General features: G+C 49.4%; 1 protein-coding gene across 1 annotated transcript in view; it reads left to right on the plus strand.

Annotated features, from left to right (window-relative positions):
* Positions 1–18,634, plus strand: part of CGN (cingulin) — a 51,096-nt gene that overhangs the window by 4,128 nt on the left and 28,334 nt on the right. The gene's annotated exons all lie outside the window — the stretch shown is intronic.

The following is an 18,634-nucleotide window of genomic DNA, read 5'->3' on the forward strand; positions in this document are numbered from 1 at the left end:
TAATTTTTGAATGAGTTGAAATACATTGACCTTAATACAGATCCTGGTAGAACCTCAGGAGTCTTTGGTGAGGTACTTTGTCAAAAGCCTTTTGGGAATCTAAGTGCTGTGTCTGCAGAACCACTTCTGTCCATGTGCTTAACGATGCTGGTCAAGGAACTCTGAAAGCTTAGCAAGGCAGGATTTACCTGACCTGGATGGAACACACCTTTCTGCCCTCTGTGGGGTAGAAGGCCATCTTTCTCCAGTTGTAGAATCTGGTTCATGAAAGTGTGAATTAGGGATTTTCCAAGTTAGGCAAAGCAACAAAGTAGTCTGTGGTAAAACAGTAGTGGACTTCCAAAATCCGCAAGCAAGGAAACTTTTATTAGTCCCAACCAATTATATTGCTTTATATATTGCTTTCTGTAAAAGCGTTCAACGTAAACTGTAATGCCACCAAAGTCTGTTCTTGCTTCGGGTTCAGGAGGGTCCTTCCACCTCAGTCTCTCTCCCCGTTGCTGTTGTCAGCGGTGGCTCCGCTCCTCCGTCCCGATCCCATCATGGCTACACCTTTTTGAGAGCCAGTGAGCAAACAGCACCTTTCCCGGTGCCATGAAGAGACATAGGTTGCAACGGTGAAGAAGAGGTGCAGCCCCATAGGACTCCTGGGATGCGGGCCTTGGGTGGATGCTCAGCTAGGGCAATCTTGGCACCAGCCCGTATACAAATGACTATAAAGCTTAATGATGGGAACACAATACTATTGCTAATCAGTCATTTTACTGTGCCCCCGCCTGTGGGCAACACACCGTGGTTGGATGAGTCCTCCTTCGGGGTATGCCCTGCCTGAAGAAAGTTGCATACTGTGTATGAAGATGTGGGCAAATCATCATATTTCTATACCACCCATAGCCAAAGCTCTCTGGGTGGTTCAGAGTAGTTAAATCACCCGTCCAGATTTCAGCCTGACCCTACTTAGCTTCCTAGATTAGGCAGGATCAGGTACTCAGGCTATATGGAAGCAAACTTCCTGAGGTCTCCAGAACCTTTAATCAGGCAGTGTCAGTCAAAGAACCTGAGAGAAGGGCTGCTTGTTTTTGTGCATGAGAGAGAACAGGAGAGGGAGATATCTGAGCCTTGTCCATGTGCTAACCCACCCTCGGGGGTTTATTATATTTGTATCTCGCCTTTTTTCTTAAAGAACTCAAGTGGCTACAGCAGTCTCCTCAGTCTTATCCCCACAACAACCCTGTGAGGTAGGTTGGGCTAAGAGTCTGTGACTGGCCCTAGTTGCCTCCGTGGTTGAGCGTGCCCACGCAGTTAATAACGACACTGCACCGGCTTTAAGAAGCAGACAATATTTAAATTTGGGATTGTGAAGAATGGAAGGCCTTTTTTAGGCTCCCAAGGGCCCACTTTAGGGAAAGGCCTGGCCTCGGTTGCTACGGAGGAGGCAGACTGGTTGCTAAGGACTCCTGGTCGCCCCTCCCCTCGCGCTCTTCCTCTGAGTCTGGCCCGCTCGCTTCCCGCCCGATGACGCGAGTCTCTGAAGCCACGCCCCCCAGGCCGGAGACCGCTGGCCTGGCAGGCGGTAGGCTAGGAAAAGGCGGGGCGGGGCCGCCTGCTGCGGCGGGGCCCAATCGGGCGCGGAGGGGGCGTGGCCGCGGCGCGAGGCTCAGGTAACAGGTTGAGCCCGCCCGGGGAGGAGGACAGAAGGTGTGCGGAGGGAGCGGCAGCGGGACAGGCGCGAGCAGCCCCGGAGGAACCAGCTGGGTGAGTTGGGGGGTGACCGAGCCCCTTCCCCGCCTCATGGCCCGAAGTCTGTCTGCCCCTTTCCCCTCCTGTGGCCGCCGCCCCTGGTTCCCACTGTTCGGGCACCTCCCCAGTTCACTGCCCCCGACTGGGGACGAGCGCCCCCTTGCGAGGAAGGTCGGCTGCCGCTCCCCTCCAGCTTGGAATGTGTTTCCCCTTGCCTTAGCCTTCCGGTTTCCCCGCTTCCTCCTCGCTTGAGCCCCGCTTCTTCCCCCACCTTAATCACCGGTTCCACCTGGCATGCTTCCCTCGCTTCCCTTGCATTGTTGTATCGCTTGCGTGGCCAAAAACAGGGGCAGCGTCTTCTCTGCCCTGTTCCCTTTATTTACTCAATTAAGGCTTTAATTACTCGCCAACTCCAACCGTGGGATATTACGGGAGCGGTAGTCTGAATTAACTTTTGGAGAGTACCAGGCTACCTGTCCCGCTTTGTACTCCTGAGAACAACCTCCTCTGGCCAGGTTGCTTATCCCACTCCCGGAGACCCCCCCGCCCGCCCCCTTATCACCGGAGTGCCCCAATTGTGGGAGTGCTGCTGACTCCGCTGAGAGTGGCTGTCCTCAATTTTTGCCATCAGTGGTCACTGTTCTGCCCCCCCATAATCACAGCCTTTCTTATACGTTGTGGGAACTCTGCTCGCTTCATAGCTACTTTCCAGTTGAGGCCATGCCCCAAAATGTCCCTCTTTTATAGTTGTCCCCAGTTTTTAGGTTCAGGATCTTCCGCCCCTGCAGCTCTTGCTGTCCTCAATAGACTTTCACGGTACCAACTGAAATACAAAGATACTCTGTTATTCAGTGTCTTTTTTTACAGTCTTCTTTGATATAAAGGATCATGTGGGCTAATCTCTTGTGGGGCCAGACATGCAAGAAAATCTGCTTCCGACAGGCTGGTTCTTTTCCATCCAAGCAAGGCAGTAGAAATTCCAGAAGCTTAAAATATTTATGTTAAATTCTGGTGTCTAGGAATGTTAAAATATTTGCACTGCTTTCTTCTGTGAACTGGAAACAGAGGTGAAAAAAGTCTTACTACAGTGGGAGCAGCTTGTCCCGCTAGAGCCTTGGACATTTGTAGCCTTATTTCATCATAAGGAAAGCGGCTTGTCCAGCAGCAGTTTCTGCCTGCATCCACAAACGAACCCAGAGGGAAGTGGGAAAAGTTTTAAATAAGACGTGCCTTCAGGGCATTATGTGGCTTCATTAGAAACCTACCAGCAGGGTTTCTCCTGCATAAACTGGGATTCCACTAGGGGAGAAACTTGCAGTCTACCCTCTTGGTAAAGAGAGACTTTGGTCTTGGAAAATGATTTGTTTGTTTTCGTGACGTCGCCACAGTTCGTGGTACTTGTTAAATGAGCTATGAGGTGGTTTTTGTTGTGACTGTTGAGAGAAAGACTGACAAGTTGATGGCCTTGTCTAGTGACTGTTTCTTAAACCACATACCCTCTGCAGGTAAAGCAATCCTTCACTTGCTCTCTAGTGAGTCAGCTTTGTGGTGAGTTCTGGTTTTATTCTGTAAGAAATGCAAAAACAGCTGCTTGTTAAACCTTCCTGAAATTGCAAATGATTGGCATTTGAGATCTTTTGTGGCCATGCTTCAGAGGTGTTTACCACAATCAAAGGAGAGGAAACACAAAATATGTTACACTGGACGTTAGAAGAAGGAATATATCATTTTTGGACAAAACACTTTAATGGGGAGAACAGAAATGTGACTGATTCTGAAGGATGCATGTGGGCAGGCGACTGATATCCCTCGTGTGTGTCAGAATAATTTTTTTAAAAGTCTTACTTGAGCTTTGTTCAGTGCCCTGTTATTCGTCACTCTCTCCCTGTATTCTTAAGATCTGCAAGCCAAAGACCCACAGCCACTGGTGTGCCACAGTTCCCATCATCCCCAATCCAGATGGGTGTGATGGGGGCTGCAGTCCCACACATCTGGCACCAGGGTGAGGAATGCTTTGCCTTCCTATTAATAGATGGATCCCCACCCCACCCCTTTCTCCTACAAAGTTGTCTGTAACTGGGAACAGCAGCCCTTCCATTTCTAAATCTTCAGATCACCCAACCCACCCCAAATCTGCAACACGTGACCTTTTTCAGCTGGAACAATTTAGGAAAGTTAAACTGTATATGTGCCTATTCAGAATTCAGTGGGCTGTACTCTGAGATAAGGGCATTTGCGGAAGTACAGAGTTAGCAGTCCCAGGTCCATACACCTGTGAGTGGGAACCATAACGTTGGAGCCGTGACGCCCCTCCCCTAAAATATACCCTTGCAGTAGAATTTAAACTTGCGCTGCTAAAATATTTTAACCTCTAAAATACACAGTACAATAAAAGATACAGAATTGCAGTATTTCGAATGTCTTTGTCCTGCGTTAAAATACACAGTTGCGGGGAAAACTAAGGAACTTTTAAAAATGCTAGAATGATTGCTGCACTTGTATTTCCTGATTGCAGGAATCTGGAGGAATCTGATTGTACCTTTCTCTCTCCCCCCATCCACCCCTTTCAAAACATTTGTCTTGTGGTTTCCTCTTACACCTGCAGGAGTTTATGTGTGCCCCCTCCCCATCAGCTGATTGAAACTAGAGTAAAAGTTGAAACTCCAGTTTTGCTTCCTTGTATTCCCAGACATCAAGAACAATATTCCTGTGTTTGGGCTGCCGGTGGGGGTGGGGGGTTCTTCCTATTCAATTGAGAGAGTTCATTGTTTAATTGGTTATTGTTGCAAAACTCAGACTGTTGTCAAATCCTGTTTGAATAAACTAAGACCAAACACCTAGATCTTGCTAAGCCAAAAACCTCCTCCTATTGTTCCAAAAAGCCCTGGTCCTCCAGACAGTTGAATGTAGGCATGGGCACCATCAGAGGTCAAGGGCCGAGAAAGAAAACAGAGGGCGATCAGTATGAAAGAGGAATGGCATTAGGAAAAGAGAGAACAGACAAAATAAACAGGGCTAGCAGAATCAAGTTTCTAGCCCCTCTGGGACTGCCCAAATAGTTCTTTGAATCTGCTGTATGTGTGTAAGAAAGAAGGAGCAATTATACTCCTGCTATATGGGTGCCTCTCTGGAACTACTCAGTCATGAGGAGGAAACACTCCGGATAAAGTACAGAGTACCTGCGTTTATTTTTAGTTCCTTGACTCGAGGGTTGAGACCTGACACAGATCAAACCCGCTGTAACGCAATACCTATTAAAAAATTAACGTTTGGCTCTTGTGGCATGCCCCTCCTTCGTCCTTAGCTGTTAGAGAGGTCGATATTCTAACAGCTGTTCCCGCAGCAGACCCCAGCCTGAGACCTCTGTGTTGTGGAGTTGCCCAAAATCTGAGCAATTCCATTGCTAGGCTGCGGCCCGAGTGGCGGGTCTGGTCGTTCTGGTTAAGGGTGGCGGAGAGCTCATACTTTCAGGGTGGAGCCGGCTTAATGTTTAGCCTTCTCCTGGCGAGAGGTCACTTTCTATGCCTTCTTCGCATTGACTTGCTGTGCCTCAGGTGCTTCCGTAAAACAACCTTTTGCACAACCCTCAGTCCTTCCAGCAGGAAGTCGCAGACGCACCCATTTCATTGATCAGGAAGCTGAAAAGTGCTGAGCACGGGTTCTGGTGACCCCTTGTAAAAACAGTTCTTATTTCTTCCTTAGGGTTGGGGCCAGGGGGTGCTGGTTTGATTGGTTAAAAAACCATTATAGGAAATAATCGTCTTTAACTTTTTCAACCCACTCTTTAGGAGTTCTTCCCTGACTACTGGCTGGGGGATTATGGAAGTTGTAATCCAAATTATTTTAGGAAGTTGGAGTTTGGGTATGACTGCCTGATTTCTGATCCATGCATCTCTAAATGTATGTGCAGGGACCCAAAAAAATGCTAATAGCCTCTTTGCTCCTCCACTGCAGCTGCTTGTTTGGAGAGTAAAGTATTTGGCATTGTGTCTGAACCACCTCGATTCTCTCATAAGTACGACCTGTTCCAGTATGAGATTAGACATTCTTAAGTTTTTATTTGCTTTTTTTTTTTTTTTGAAAAAGCAAAGAAGCGGTTATGTTCAGTTTATTCACATACCCTTTTTCAGAAACAAGTGCAGAAGAGGCAGGAATTTGGCAGAGGTGGAAAAGAAAAGGAGCAGGGCCTTCCAGCGTGGGAGGAGGTGAATGCACAGGTGCCTGTCGTGTTTTTGTGCGTGAGAAATCTTGCGAGAAATAGGGCTGGTATTGGAGCAAGAACTGGAAGGGAGGTCATCAGGGCTGACTCCCCGCCTGGTGTCAGTTCTGCAATGCAGCTGCAGCATCCCTTCAAATTGCTCTTGCAAAGGGGGAGTCTGACTGACCAGCTTGACCGGTTCTCACCTGCTTTCTAGAGCCACAGATGACCGTTCGGTTCCATATTCTGATAGCAGCCTTTCAGATACTGGAAGCGCACTAGCACAGTGCTCAGAATACTGGCTGACTTTTGTGGCTCAACCAGCTTTTGAAGGAAGGTCTCCCAAAGAACATTCAGATGCCCTGATAAACCAGAGTAAGGCAACTTGGGGTCCTACAGATGTTTCGGCCTGCAGATTCTGGGATCCCTTGGCATTGACTGTGCTGGCAAGGGTTCATTTCCTCCCCATTTCTCTCCAAACATGCATGGGGTTCCCCCTCTAAGCTTCATAGCCCTGTTGCTCTCTGGCTAAAGGACAGAGACTGTGGCCGAGTTGGGTCTTCAACTTCAAGCTGGCATCTGCTGGACCTATCTCCCTCTGTCCTGTCATTGTGCAAGCAGTATTTATTATTATTACTATTATTTCATTTCTGTATTGCCCCAGAGATGGCTCGCAGCAGTCCCTTTGAAAGATATTTAGTTACAAATACCTGCACAATACAAATACTAAAATGCGAGCAGATATTAAAGCAAATACATAAAATCAAAGATACATTAAAGGTTTTAAAGCTGGAAACACTTAAAACCAAACGGTATCGAAGAGCGACTTGGACGCGTTTGCGTACAGATGGGCAAAGGATGGGTTGCAGCTTTGTCTGTCCTTGCGGTTCTACGGGAGTGCGTGCTTTTCTTGCACGGATGGACACTATCCTGCGTGATGGTTGCCTTGGTTATTGCGGGAGGGGGAGCGTTTATGAAAGCAGGTTTGGCAGCAATTGCTTGTGGGGTTCTTGCTGTAGGTATCCATCAGTAGCTTTCACAGATTGCACCAAGAAGTGGCTTGGGGAAATGGTCATTTTCTCTCCTGTAATAGCAGTGCGCTAGCTCTCTTTTTCCCCACTCAGCTTGCACACGGTGCTTCGGGTGTTACCCAAAGATCAGGAAGCAATTTCTGGGTTTTCGTTCCAGCAGCTTGGCTTATGATTAACAATGCTTCAGGGTGTTATCTTTAATTCCCTTGCCAGTGGAATGGCGTACCTGAGAAGCACAGGAGCCCTGCAGCCCCACATCTCACGGCTGTGTAGCCGCCTCTTTCTCTTCCACCTCCAGGTGCAAATAAAACCCAAGTGCAGGATGGGCATCCTGCCAAGGTCGTTTGCCAGCCTATTCTGTGTGCATATGCTCTCACTTCCCCTCAGGTGTACCTTCAAGGTACCTTTTTCTTACTTATTTCAGTTAATTTCTGGGCCTCTATTAATATTTTTAATGTACACATCAAACGTGATGTCTCCCCTATTTTGTCCTCACAAGGACCATCGTTGGACTGCTTGCTAGGAATTAATTGCAGTGTTGTATTATGCCCAAAGGTAGCCGGTTGGCCATTGTATGAACACAACATTCAACAATCATCACTGAACGTGGATTCGAACACTGGTCTTCTAGATCCAAGTCCCAGCATTCCAACAACTGCACCACACCAACTTCTGCAACATGGTTAAGGCACCTTAAGATTTAGGGTGGAGGTCAGGAAGTACTTCCTGAGGGTTAGGTCCCCTAGGGTATGGAATGGGCTTCCATGAGAGGTGGTTGAAGCCCCAATGGTGAGGGCGTTTAAGGATAGACTGGACATGCACATGGTAGGCATGTCATGAGTGGAGCCAGCTGGAGCTGGGGTCAGACTAGATGGCCCAGGAGACCCCTACTGACTCACTCTCTTTCTATGCTTCCAAATATCCAAATTAACATACCAGGATACTAGTTTGCTGGCGAATGGCGAATGGATTGATTCAGCCCTCCTGGCATGACCTGATCTGGTTCCTTAATTGTGGTTTGGCACAATGACTGAACCAGGTGGCGGAAAATGCAAGAGAACGAGTTTAAAAGCACCGAGCCAGAAATCTTGCACTGGGAGCCAAAATACCTGTCCTGCCACTGCTTCCGTTCCCGTTTAATTTTGCACCCAGGGTCCTTATGAAGCTAAGGAGGCATGGCGGAGACGGAATATTAATTCCATTTCCCCCACTCCCATGTGACTGTCCGTGTTTGTGAAGCTGCGGAGTGGGAGGGGGTATCTGGGGAGTGAGAAGCTTGAATGGGGGCGGGGTGGGGGTAAGAAGTGTGCAGAAATTCACATGCATTGTCAGGACATCAAAATGCTAGATCAGAGCCCTTGCCATAGCACTTGACTCACCAAACGAAAGCTGCAGGGAGCAGTCGGGGGAAGGAAAAGAAGCTTGTGAGCGGCACCGAAATCTTCATATGTTCAAAAAGAATTCAAGGTCTTTCTGAGGAGGGGAGCTTTGACTGAGCTGTGCCTCAGAGCTCTGAGTAAAATTGTACAGGCAGGCACCGAAAGAGCTTCTTAAAAAATTGCATGCATGGCAATCCAGACTAAGGCATCCAGAAATGTAGAATTTTTTAACCTAAGTTATGGAATTTTAGAAGGCTGAATAGCAGCATCTTCTATCCTGGGAAGAGGAAGGTGGCAAGGAATTAAACAGGATATTGCAACACCCTCCCCTTCCCACAGTCTCCTTTGGAAAGCTTTTACTGCTCCCTCTTTTAGCCTTTGAGACTTCGGCCTTGCCATCTTAAGAACTAGAAACTTGTCTTATCTTTTTAAAACTGCTAAAAAGACATTCTCAGATAGATGACTTCTGTGCTCCAGTAGATCCTCGACATTACCCAGTTGCATATACATACATAGAAATCTGCTGTCTTTTACAACTGGAATTTATACCAGTTTCTCAGACTAACAAACCATGGCATATGAACCATCAGCAGCCCAGGAAGAGAACCCATGGTTTATTCTTGGGTTGTGACCCATGGGTTGTTTGAGGTTTCTTTGTGTCTGGGTTCAGACAGCATGCTGAACCTGGCTGGGAAATGCTGAGAATTGGAACACTTTTTCCAACTTAATGTAATTGCATGCTAAGCCAAGTTAAAAGCTCTTGCTGTGCCCATAGGCATTGCTGGCTAGACACAAACTTGCCCAGGAATGCACCTACATGATCTCAAGTTTCTAGAGCTCATGGAAATGTTCCAGCTCCTTCATCTCTGAGCCCATTTCTTGCTGCAGTCTCTGCTCCATGACCTAGGAGCCAGTGCGCACCTCTGCCCAGTGAGAAGAGTTTTTTTGAGGTGGGGAGCGGGCAGTGAATTCTGGACCTGGAACAGGAATCTTACTCATCTGGCAAAAGATGGCTCAGAGATCATTCTCTGCCCTGTGGCAAGGACATGCTCGTCACTCTAATCGTTATTTACCTGAGAGGATGACTTATCCTTGTGCAACAGATGAAAGGTTGCTCTTGTACTTTTGGAATTCCATTCTGCCTGCTGCACCTGCAGGGTTGGATTCATGATGTAAGCTCAGGTGTGCCAGTTTCAGGTTTCTCCACCATGTCAACTCACTTAGCACTATTTTTCTAAGCAGCAACATCAGCTGCCATTTCGGCTACACTGGAGTAACTCCCTCCTCAGGGTTTCAGGCTCCCTCTCCAGTGTGGCCCTGTGGAAAATCCCCTTCTACGTCCTTTCGAAAAAAAGTGCACCTCAGATGCTGATACCGTTCCATGTACATGGTCTCTTCGCTCTGTTGCCGCATCTGTCTGGTGTTCAGATTTTAAATCTAAGGTTTGTTCCAAGTGGCCTTCAAGTGAGAATTTATACTAAATTTCAGAAACCCCCAAACCCTACAGATGGTGTGGGAAGTGTTTTGTAAAATAGTGAGCCATGGAAATGCTGATAAGGACTTGCATGCTTGCCCATTTCTTTAGTGTTTTCCACATTTGGGGGATTTCTAGAACTAGGTGGCCTCAGAAGCTTTCTCATACAATTTGGAATGATAAATGGATGGAACTTTTTAGAAAGAAATGCTAAACCCCCTTTTCTGAAGCTTAGGGGGCTGCATCTCCTGGTGCTTGTGAAGATGTTTGGCAGAAAGAACATTCCCTGTCTAGGGCTTCCTGCAGGCGTCTATTTGGTGACCATTCACCGCTGGATTTTGGACAAGATGGACTTGAGGCTGAACCAGTGGCAGTGCCCTGATGTTTTTGCTAGTTGGGAAAGGCACCTTAATCTGCAGAGGAAACGTAGCTGTCCTAGTGACCCCAGAAGGCTCCTGCCATTGCAGCTGACAGCTCAATGAAACAGTTCACCCAGTACGTGGGTGTGGAGAAAAAGGCAGGTGCCATGTTAGGCCTAATTAGGAACGAAAACGAAACTGCTGGTGACCTGCTCTCCTTATGCACATCTCTGGTGTGACTGCTCTTGAATGCTTTGTGCAGGTTGGCTCACCATCTCCAAAGAGGATAATGTAGAGCTCGGGGAAGTGCAGAAAAGGGCAACTGAACTGATTGAGGGACGGGAGGAAATCCCCCACAAGGAACGGTTACAACTTCTTGGATGTTTAGCTCAGAGGAAAGGCGGGTAAGGGTGCACAGAATGATGACTGATGTGGGGATGAATACATAAGGGGACACTTTTCTTTCCCTCTTGCAATACCTGAACCCAGAGGGGTTATCCCGCAGAAGTGAGTGATGGGGGATGTAGGGCAGGACAAAGGGAGGGCTTCTTCATGATGGGATGGAAGGTCCTGCTGCTTGGCCTCCTGGTGGGCAGCTGTGCGGTCAGTGCGTGAACAGGATGCAGGACTAGGCGCTTGTTCTGACCCAGCATGGCTCTTCTCAGGGTTTTACCAGATCCTGGGGCCACAGATAGGAGCGGGAGGCCGCCCTGATGCGTGGCTAGGAGTCTTCCCAGAAGTGTCTGTGGGACCATTTGGCCAACAGCACTCTGGGCCAGATGAACGCTTCGGACCGTCCTTTTCTCTGGTTGAAATACACATAATTAATGCCGTCACTGAGGGTGGAACCAGTCCTCTTCAGCTTTCCCCACTGTTTTTCTGTCGCAAACTCTGCCCCAGCCCTTTTTCTCCCCACGAGAGAAAGTCAGCCGTTACCAGCATGATGTCAATAAGCCTGGAATTAAAACGGTGGAATCCCACTTAACAGCGAGCACCTCTGGGAGGTTGTGTTCTTCTGTGAAAGTTCATCTTGTTACCCTAATCATCCTCAGAGGATTGAAATAATACACTGCGGATTACTGGCTCGGTCAGATGCCCGGATCTCTCCCTCTCTCCGCCTTGCTTCCTCAGGAGAGGGCTGGTTTCCTAGGCTGTGTGCTCCAGAGATTTCAGACACGCTCGCTCAGAGATGATGCATGTGCATGCATTTGCCGTCGCAAGCGCAAAGAGTGCACCAGGCTCTGCAGCTCCCTCAGCATTCCCGCACAAGCGCACATACCCGAGGAGGCATATCTCCTGATCCATAAGGACTAGCCCCTTGGGATTCTACTCAGTGGCTGCACAAGTGGAAGCCCGCTTGCCCGACCGAGCTTTCCCTTTCCGTGCTCCCTCAAGCTCTTCCCAGAGGGCTGAGGGGCAGCATGAGCTGCATCGCATGGGATCTGCCATCGAAGGAGGTGTAAGTATTTATTTATTTAGGAGACTTCTATGCCGCCCTATTCGCCGAAGCCTCGGGGCGGCTCACAACCATCCAAAGCAGGTACAGCCCTTGCTTATTTTTTTTTTTTTACTACAAGGTGAGATTCTTGGCTTGCTGATTAAGTACAACAGTGAGGAAGGCTGTACCTTCCGACCTCCTGCAGGTGTCTTTTGTGTGTGTGTGTGTGTGTGTGTGTGTGTGTGTGTGCGTGTGTGCGGGGGGTACTTAAAAATAGGTTGATACTAAGGAAGAATCAGGATTCATGTTTAATCTGGTGGTGGCTGCAAGGGATATGAATTATTAATCATTAATTATTATTAATTCTTAAAATCTGTCATGCATTATTCAGCTCAAGGAGGGAAGTTCGATATGCTTTTTTTCCTTTTTCCTTTCTTTTTTTCCAAAGGTGCCGTATTGGCTGAAGAATAGAAATAATGATTCCCCCAAGTGCATTCAGGTTCTACATTGTGGAGACTGTATTGAGCTATTTACGGTGTAGTACTCAGAAGTAAAACGGCTGTCTGTGTGGAGTGGGTCTTACTTCCAGGGTGCAGCCCGAAACGTGTTTACAAAACAGTGGTGGAACCAGGAGTATGTATTGATTCTGTTTCTCTCCTCTCTGCATAGCAGAGGTTTTCTGAGCAATTCACAAATAAAGGCTAGGTTAAAACACAAGCGAGAACACCACAGAAACCCAGTTAACAGATTTTAAAAATGGAAACACAATTTAAGCCGAGAGTCTCAGGCTAAAACATAAGAGTACAATCCTTTGCGCATTTAAAAGTGAAAGATCTTACAGTTCCCTGCATTTTTTTCACTTCCAAACAGGCGTAGGATTATGCCTTCTAAATTATTTTAAAGGCCTAGGTAAGCAAAAAAACTTTCAACCAGCATCAAAATAGCATCTGGGAAAGTTATTCTGTGACGGGGTGCCACCACTGAAGAGTCCTTGGTGGCTCCATATATATATATATATATAGATAGATAGATAGAGACAGAGACAGAGACAGAGACAGAGACAGAGACAGAGACAGAGACAGAGACAGACAGGGGAAGTAGTAGTATTTCAGAGAATCTGCTCCAAAGCTACCCTGGGCTTTACACATTAATCCCAATATTAAACATTAGACATTAAACTGGGCCTGGAAATGGAACTGGGAGTCAGTCAGAGGCATAATGACCTCAAAACCTTTCTGGGTCAGCTGTCGTTCCTATAGTGCGTTACAAGCTGATGCTTTTTAATATATTTTGTTGGAATGCGATTGTACAGGTATTAGATGGTGCGGTATGTGGTCTGTTTTGTATCACGGAATGTTAATTTAAACAAAGCACCAGCAAAAAAGGTTAGATGAAGGGCGGGGGGGGGGCAGTTCCTGGCCGATCCCGTGATCGCCTTCCTGGCTGATCCCTGCCTATGCTGATAAGCGGAGTTGCATTCTTGGGATCCCTGGGTGCAGATTAACTCTGCCTTAACTGAGAAGAAGCACCTCAGCCTTGCAAACATACCAGGCACTGACAGCCAACAGGGATTCCAGATAAAAAGCAGGAAGCGGACACCCTCCCACCTGGCGGTCCTCTGGTCCCAAAAGGCCTTTGTTCCGCTTGACCTTTCTCCCCTGCCTCACTCTTCTGGCTGTTCCCAAATACCACAGTAGTTACTCAACCAGGAAGATCAAGAGGAGGGAAAACCGACGCCTCACTTTCCTCCTCCTCTTTCTGTTAGCCTGGCCAAGGGAGAAGGCCCCAGCCTCCGACCCCCTCTGAGATGCCTTCTTGCCCCTGACAGTGACCCGGGGAGCGCTGCGCAGAAATGGCGGGGCCCTCGCCCTCTGCTTGGATGCTGACCATGCGCCGAGCACGAGGAAAGAGCCACGTCAGCGCCGTTTCCAGAAATGCAAACCATTTCTTGATCCATCTTTTCCTTTCCCTTTGCAAGCCTTGGAGGGTTGCTTTCGCTGCATTCTTTTAATTTGCTTATGAACGCGAAACTGAAGGTCTTACTCCTCAGTCGAAGAGGGGCAGAAGGTTTGTGTCGCTGCTGCTGTTGTAGGTTTGCTTGCTTGGTTGTTTTTGACGTGGGCTCAGATCTTGTTGCTATTTATTTCCATCCATGCAGCACCTTCAAAGCGTAGTGTTATTTTTATGCAGGGGCACACGATTTGCTTTTGAAGCTCCTTGCAGGACTTGAACTCAGATGTTTTGATTCACACCATCTGGCCTCATAGGGCATGGCTTTCTGCCACCATGAAGAAAGCATTTCTGCTCCTCGCCCATCCACTCAATCCTTTTGAACAGACCGAACCCAAAAGCATTTGCAGGCACATTGTGCTGTCTGGCCACCGCGCACTGACCCTCTGCAATCTTGCACTGACTTTCTGGGCAACACCATTTGCATGAAGCAAGCTTTCAAGTCACACAGGACTGTTTGTCTGGTAGGGGAATTGAGTCATTCAACCCCCAAACAGAAGAGAATTTTTCCATCGGTCCATTTGTAACATTGCATTCAACCTAGGCACAGAACGACTAGATTCTAGTTTCTTTGCCATCTGGGGATAATGGGAATTGTAGTCTGACACAGCTGAAAAGTGCAGAGAAAGCTGCAAAAGTTCCCTGTTCCTCTTTTTTCCAGGTGTTGCCACAGTGTTATTAACCTTTGTTATTTCCCCCACACACACCAAACACCCACCCACCTGCACCCTTTGGAAAGAGGCTTTAATCACGCCCTGCCTCTCCACAGTATAACATTTCTGCACCTTTTCCAGCTCTGGGCACTCCGGAAAGCTGAAGAGCGGAATTGCTGGCAGGCTTCCTTCTGTTGAAACAAGAGACGCCCCTCCGTAACCTCTTTTCTGCAGCATTCGCTGCCACTCCCAGAGCGCATAAAACATCGAGAAGACCCGATCTCAGCCTCTTCTTCCTTTGTTTTGCCCCCCTCCACGCCCACTCCAGCTTCTCGCCAGCGTGTGAATTCTGCATCCGTGCGACTGGCCTTGTACCATTCCCTCTCCCCCCCCTCCTTCCCCTCCATTCCCAGCAGCTTCCTCCTCCGCCTGTCCCAGCACTTTCCGATGCCAGCGGCTTCTGCCTGCGGATCCAGAGGTAGAAGAAGATATTTCTGTGCTTTTTGTCTCCCCTCAGCAGCTTGAAACCTTTGGGAAGGGGAGGGGATAAGAGGGGGCAGGCAGGCAGGCTACGACCCTTTTTCTTCCCCTAACTCAAGGACATCTCGTTTCGCATGCCGGGAAGCCAGCTTGCTCTGGAAAGCCTGCAGTGGGGAAAAGAGCTGGCTGCCCTCGGCAGCGACTCTTGGCTCCCCCACCTGTGCCGGGCCGCTGCCACGATGCAGCCCATGTGCCGGCACCGCTGAGCCTCCCCACATCGCTTTGTGCTTGAAAAGTCACGGCTCCCGCCTGCTCGGATGCAAGTGAGTCCTCAGGATGCCGAAGTTCTGGCACCGCTCAGCCACAGCAGAGGCCACCAGCGACTCCAGTTTAGTTTGCTCCTTTCTTTTAAAAATGTTTTATTTATTTATCTCCTCCCTGCCTCTGGCCAGTCTGTGGATATGTTCTCTTGGTTTCGTTCTTTCTTTCTTTTTTTTTTTTTTCGGGCTGCACGCTTCCACCCCTGCCAACCACAGTGAGTACGCAGCATTATGCTGGCTGTGTGGCCTGGAAAAGGGAACGGACCTGGGCAGCTGGTTTTTGGAGAGCTGGCATCTTTGGGACTCAGGGCACTTTTTGATATCCTCTCGTTCCCCGCAAGTCTCTTGAAACGGCAGGCTGTTAGCGCTGCAGTGAAGAAATGTATTCCCTTTCTCTTCTGCCCCGACCACACAATCTTCCGACCGGGAGATTCATCTTGGCCGTCTCCTCCAAGATTTGTTCTCCCTAGCATTATTATGCCACCTCCTTTCCGTCCCTGATAGCGTGGTGCTAATTAATTCTGGAAATGGAGGAGCGCTTGCCGAGCAGGGATTCTCCAAATGGGCCGTGCCCAGTGAAGACAATCCACTCTGCATTGTTCTGTGCCCAGGACCTTGTCCATCTCCAAAAAAAAAATGTTTGCATTTGTAGAAAATCATAGCAGCTCCCTAGCGCCAAGCAGAAGGAACCTTGTGTTGCTGACCCGACGTTCAGGAGCCAGAGCTGGGAAGTTTCCCCCCAGAAAGCAGCAGCGATTGGGGTGCGGTGGGGTGGCAGGAAGAGATCGTGGGCAGACCCCCCCCCCCCGTCTGAACCTGGTTGGCGGGCAATTCAAGACAGAGGGAGAGAAGCCTTGTTCTGCACAAGAGGGAATGAACTGGTGGGACCTGCTACCCCGGGCGAGTGGTCAAGGCTAACCGCTAGTTTGGAAGGCTTTAAAAAGCGTTCGAAAAATGATTGGCGCCAGGGTCGGGCTGCTACGCAGGCCGACGTTCCGGGTTCCGTGTCCCCCCATCCTGGGCGATGGCCTGGTCACGCCTGTGGCGTCCTGAAGCTGAGCCACCCTGGGTCTGCTTGGCAGTGCGTGGAGGGGGGGCCCTCGGAGCCCCACGTGAGCCACCCGTGGTGTTAAAGCATGGAGAAAAGTGGGGGAGCCGCCACCCCCCCCCTGTTCTCCGGCATCTCTCCACCGCGTGCCCATGTTTTTTGGAGCAGGCTTGTACAGAGCCGTTCCCGGGTCGAGCACCTGCTCGATGTGAGTCGGAGAGGGAAGGGGTGCGTGGCGAAATGGCTGCGGGAGCCAAATGAAGCCCTCCGTGCCTCTTGCTCCGTGGCCAGCCTTGGCCGGCAGCAACTCTCCAGGTCTCAAGCGAGGCCGCTCCCCCCCCCCCCCCCAAGGATGCCACCGATCAGCCAGGGACTTGCCCCTCGGAGCTGTGCGCTCTGCTTCTGAACAGCAAGCCTCTGTGTGGGTTCGTGTGTCTAGCCGGCTGCTATGCCCTAAATGCCTCAAGGCTTAAACCTGCAGAAGTTCGAATGGGGAACAGGCCGGCAAGCCAGGAGTTGTGGGCCCTTTTTGGTCTTGGCTCGCATAGGGTTGTGTTCTTCAGCGGTTAGGTAGGGGCAGGCAAACTATATCAAACACACCCTTATGGACTAGTTACTTGGCTTAATGGTTTGGATGCTTCAAAGGTGTGGGTTTTGCTGGAGGCAGGTGTATCCACGGCAAGTCATGTTTGCTTTGGGCTCACTCTGAACCTGCTTCTAACACCCTGCAATTACTCCTTCAGCAGGGTGGGAGTTGCTCTGGCCCAGAAAGAAATTTCAGATGACACCCTCTGAATAGCCGGACTGCCTAAGCAAGCCCTGCACAGTTAGGCGTGCTTGTGGCTGCTTGCGCTATAGGTTTGCTAGGTTCCTCCCCTTGTTTGTTTGTTTATTTAAAATATTTCTACCCCATCCGACATGAAAAAAACACCCCAGGACAGCTTACAACAATCAAGACAGTAAAAATTACAAAAACAATAATTGCAATAGTTAAGACAATCATAATTACAAATATGCAATTGTTGCGTGGATATTTCCAAAATGAGAATTGTTGTTCTGGGGGGGGGGGGGGGTATATGCTTCTTTTGATTCGATTTAGATTTTGCTTTGTTTTGGTGCAAATGGCAATAAAATCTGATTTGTTAAAGGATGATAAGTGCCTTACACTCCTGCTTGTACATTTCGCATGCAGGTGGGAGTTTAAAATCCTCTTGCTTGCACAGAGTTGGGGGAGCTGCAGGAGACCCTGTGGCCAAGCACACACCTGCTGTCAGGTTTGGGGTTTCTGTGTGTACTTTGCAAGCAAAAGGGCACCGTAAAACCAGGAAAGGTGTAGAAAGAGGCAGCCCAGTCGATCGAGGAGTTGGGGGAGCTGCCCACAAGGAATGGTTACGCCACCGTTTCGCTTCAGAGACGGCGAGCAAGGCTAGCGCATGCACATGCATGATAAAGCATGGGGTGGGTAGAGAGAAGGGCCGCGTGGTGTGGACAGAGGCAAAAGGAAGGACTTCTTCCCCCATTAAACTGTGCGGTGCACCAGCACAAGCAGTGGGAGGGGGCCGTCGCCCCATGGCTTTGATTCTGGGCTTCCCGGGGCATTTGATCGCCTGCCGTGGCAAGCGGTGCCCACAATCCCACAGAGGTGGCGGCCTGCGTCCTTGTGCGTTTTGCATTCTGCCCGAGGGTCACTTCCTGAGAACGTGGGAGTGACTTCCAGCCAAGCCCTTTGCACTTCTGTCCCGCGCTTGCTTTTCTTTTCGGCGCGATAAGCGCTGTTTGTGGATTTTCCTCCTGTTGCTCTTCGGGTGTGTTGTGTGGGCAGAAGCGCCGCTTTACTGCAGCTTGCTCATCACAGAAATCAACCCTGAATCAGCACGGCGAGAGAGTATAAAACTCTCACAAACTTACTTGCAGGGCCGTGCGCTGTGGGTGGCAACCGTGTTCAAGCAGAGGACAGAGCTGAAGGTGGACTTTCACCTGGCTCCGTTTCAGCAGTCGGCGCTTTGCTTTGGCCTTGCTCAGCACAACTTTGCAGAGCAGGACGGGATGGGGAACCACCTGCATCCTTTGCCACAGGGGCTCTCTTTGCGTCCACATAGCTGTCCGCCCCCTGAGGAAAAAGGGCACAAAGACAGAGGCCATTGCCTGTTGGGAAAATCTTCCAGCCGGCCTCGGGCTCCTCCTGGCGTGGGTGTTGCACAGCCTCTCCCAGTCCGGGGGCCCAGGTCCATTTCGGGGGTGCTCTGGGGCAGCCGTGTTCCAGGGGCGGGCAAAGCCAAAAGCAAACCGGGCGGCTTCCGCATGTTTCGCTTAAAGCACCTTGCACAAGGAGCCGAGCTTCAGTCCATGTGGGACCCGAACGGCCTCATTTTAGGCGTGCTCTGGAGTTTACAAACTTGTGCGCCGCCTCCCTGCGCAGTTTGCCCTGCCGGCTCTTCAACTACCTCATTGCAGAACTTGGTTTGTTTATTTAATTGGTGTGTGTATTGCCTTGCAATATAAAC

Source organism: Varanus komodoensis, unplaced genomic scaffold (assembly GCF_004798865.1).
Source record: "Varanus komodoensis strain SLA01 unplaced genomic scaffold, ASM479886v1 scaffold57, whole genome shotgun sequence".
In the NCBI taxonomy this organism is placed as follows: domain Eukaryota; kingdom Metazoa; phylum Chordata; class Lepidosauria; order Squamata; family Varanidae; genus Varanus; species Varanus komodoensis.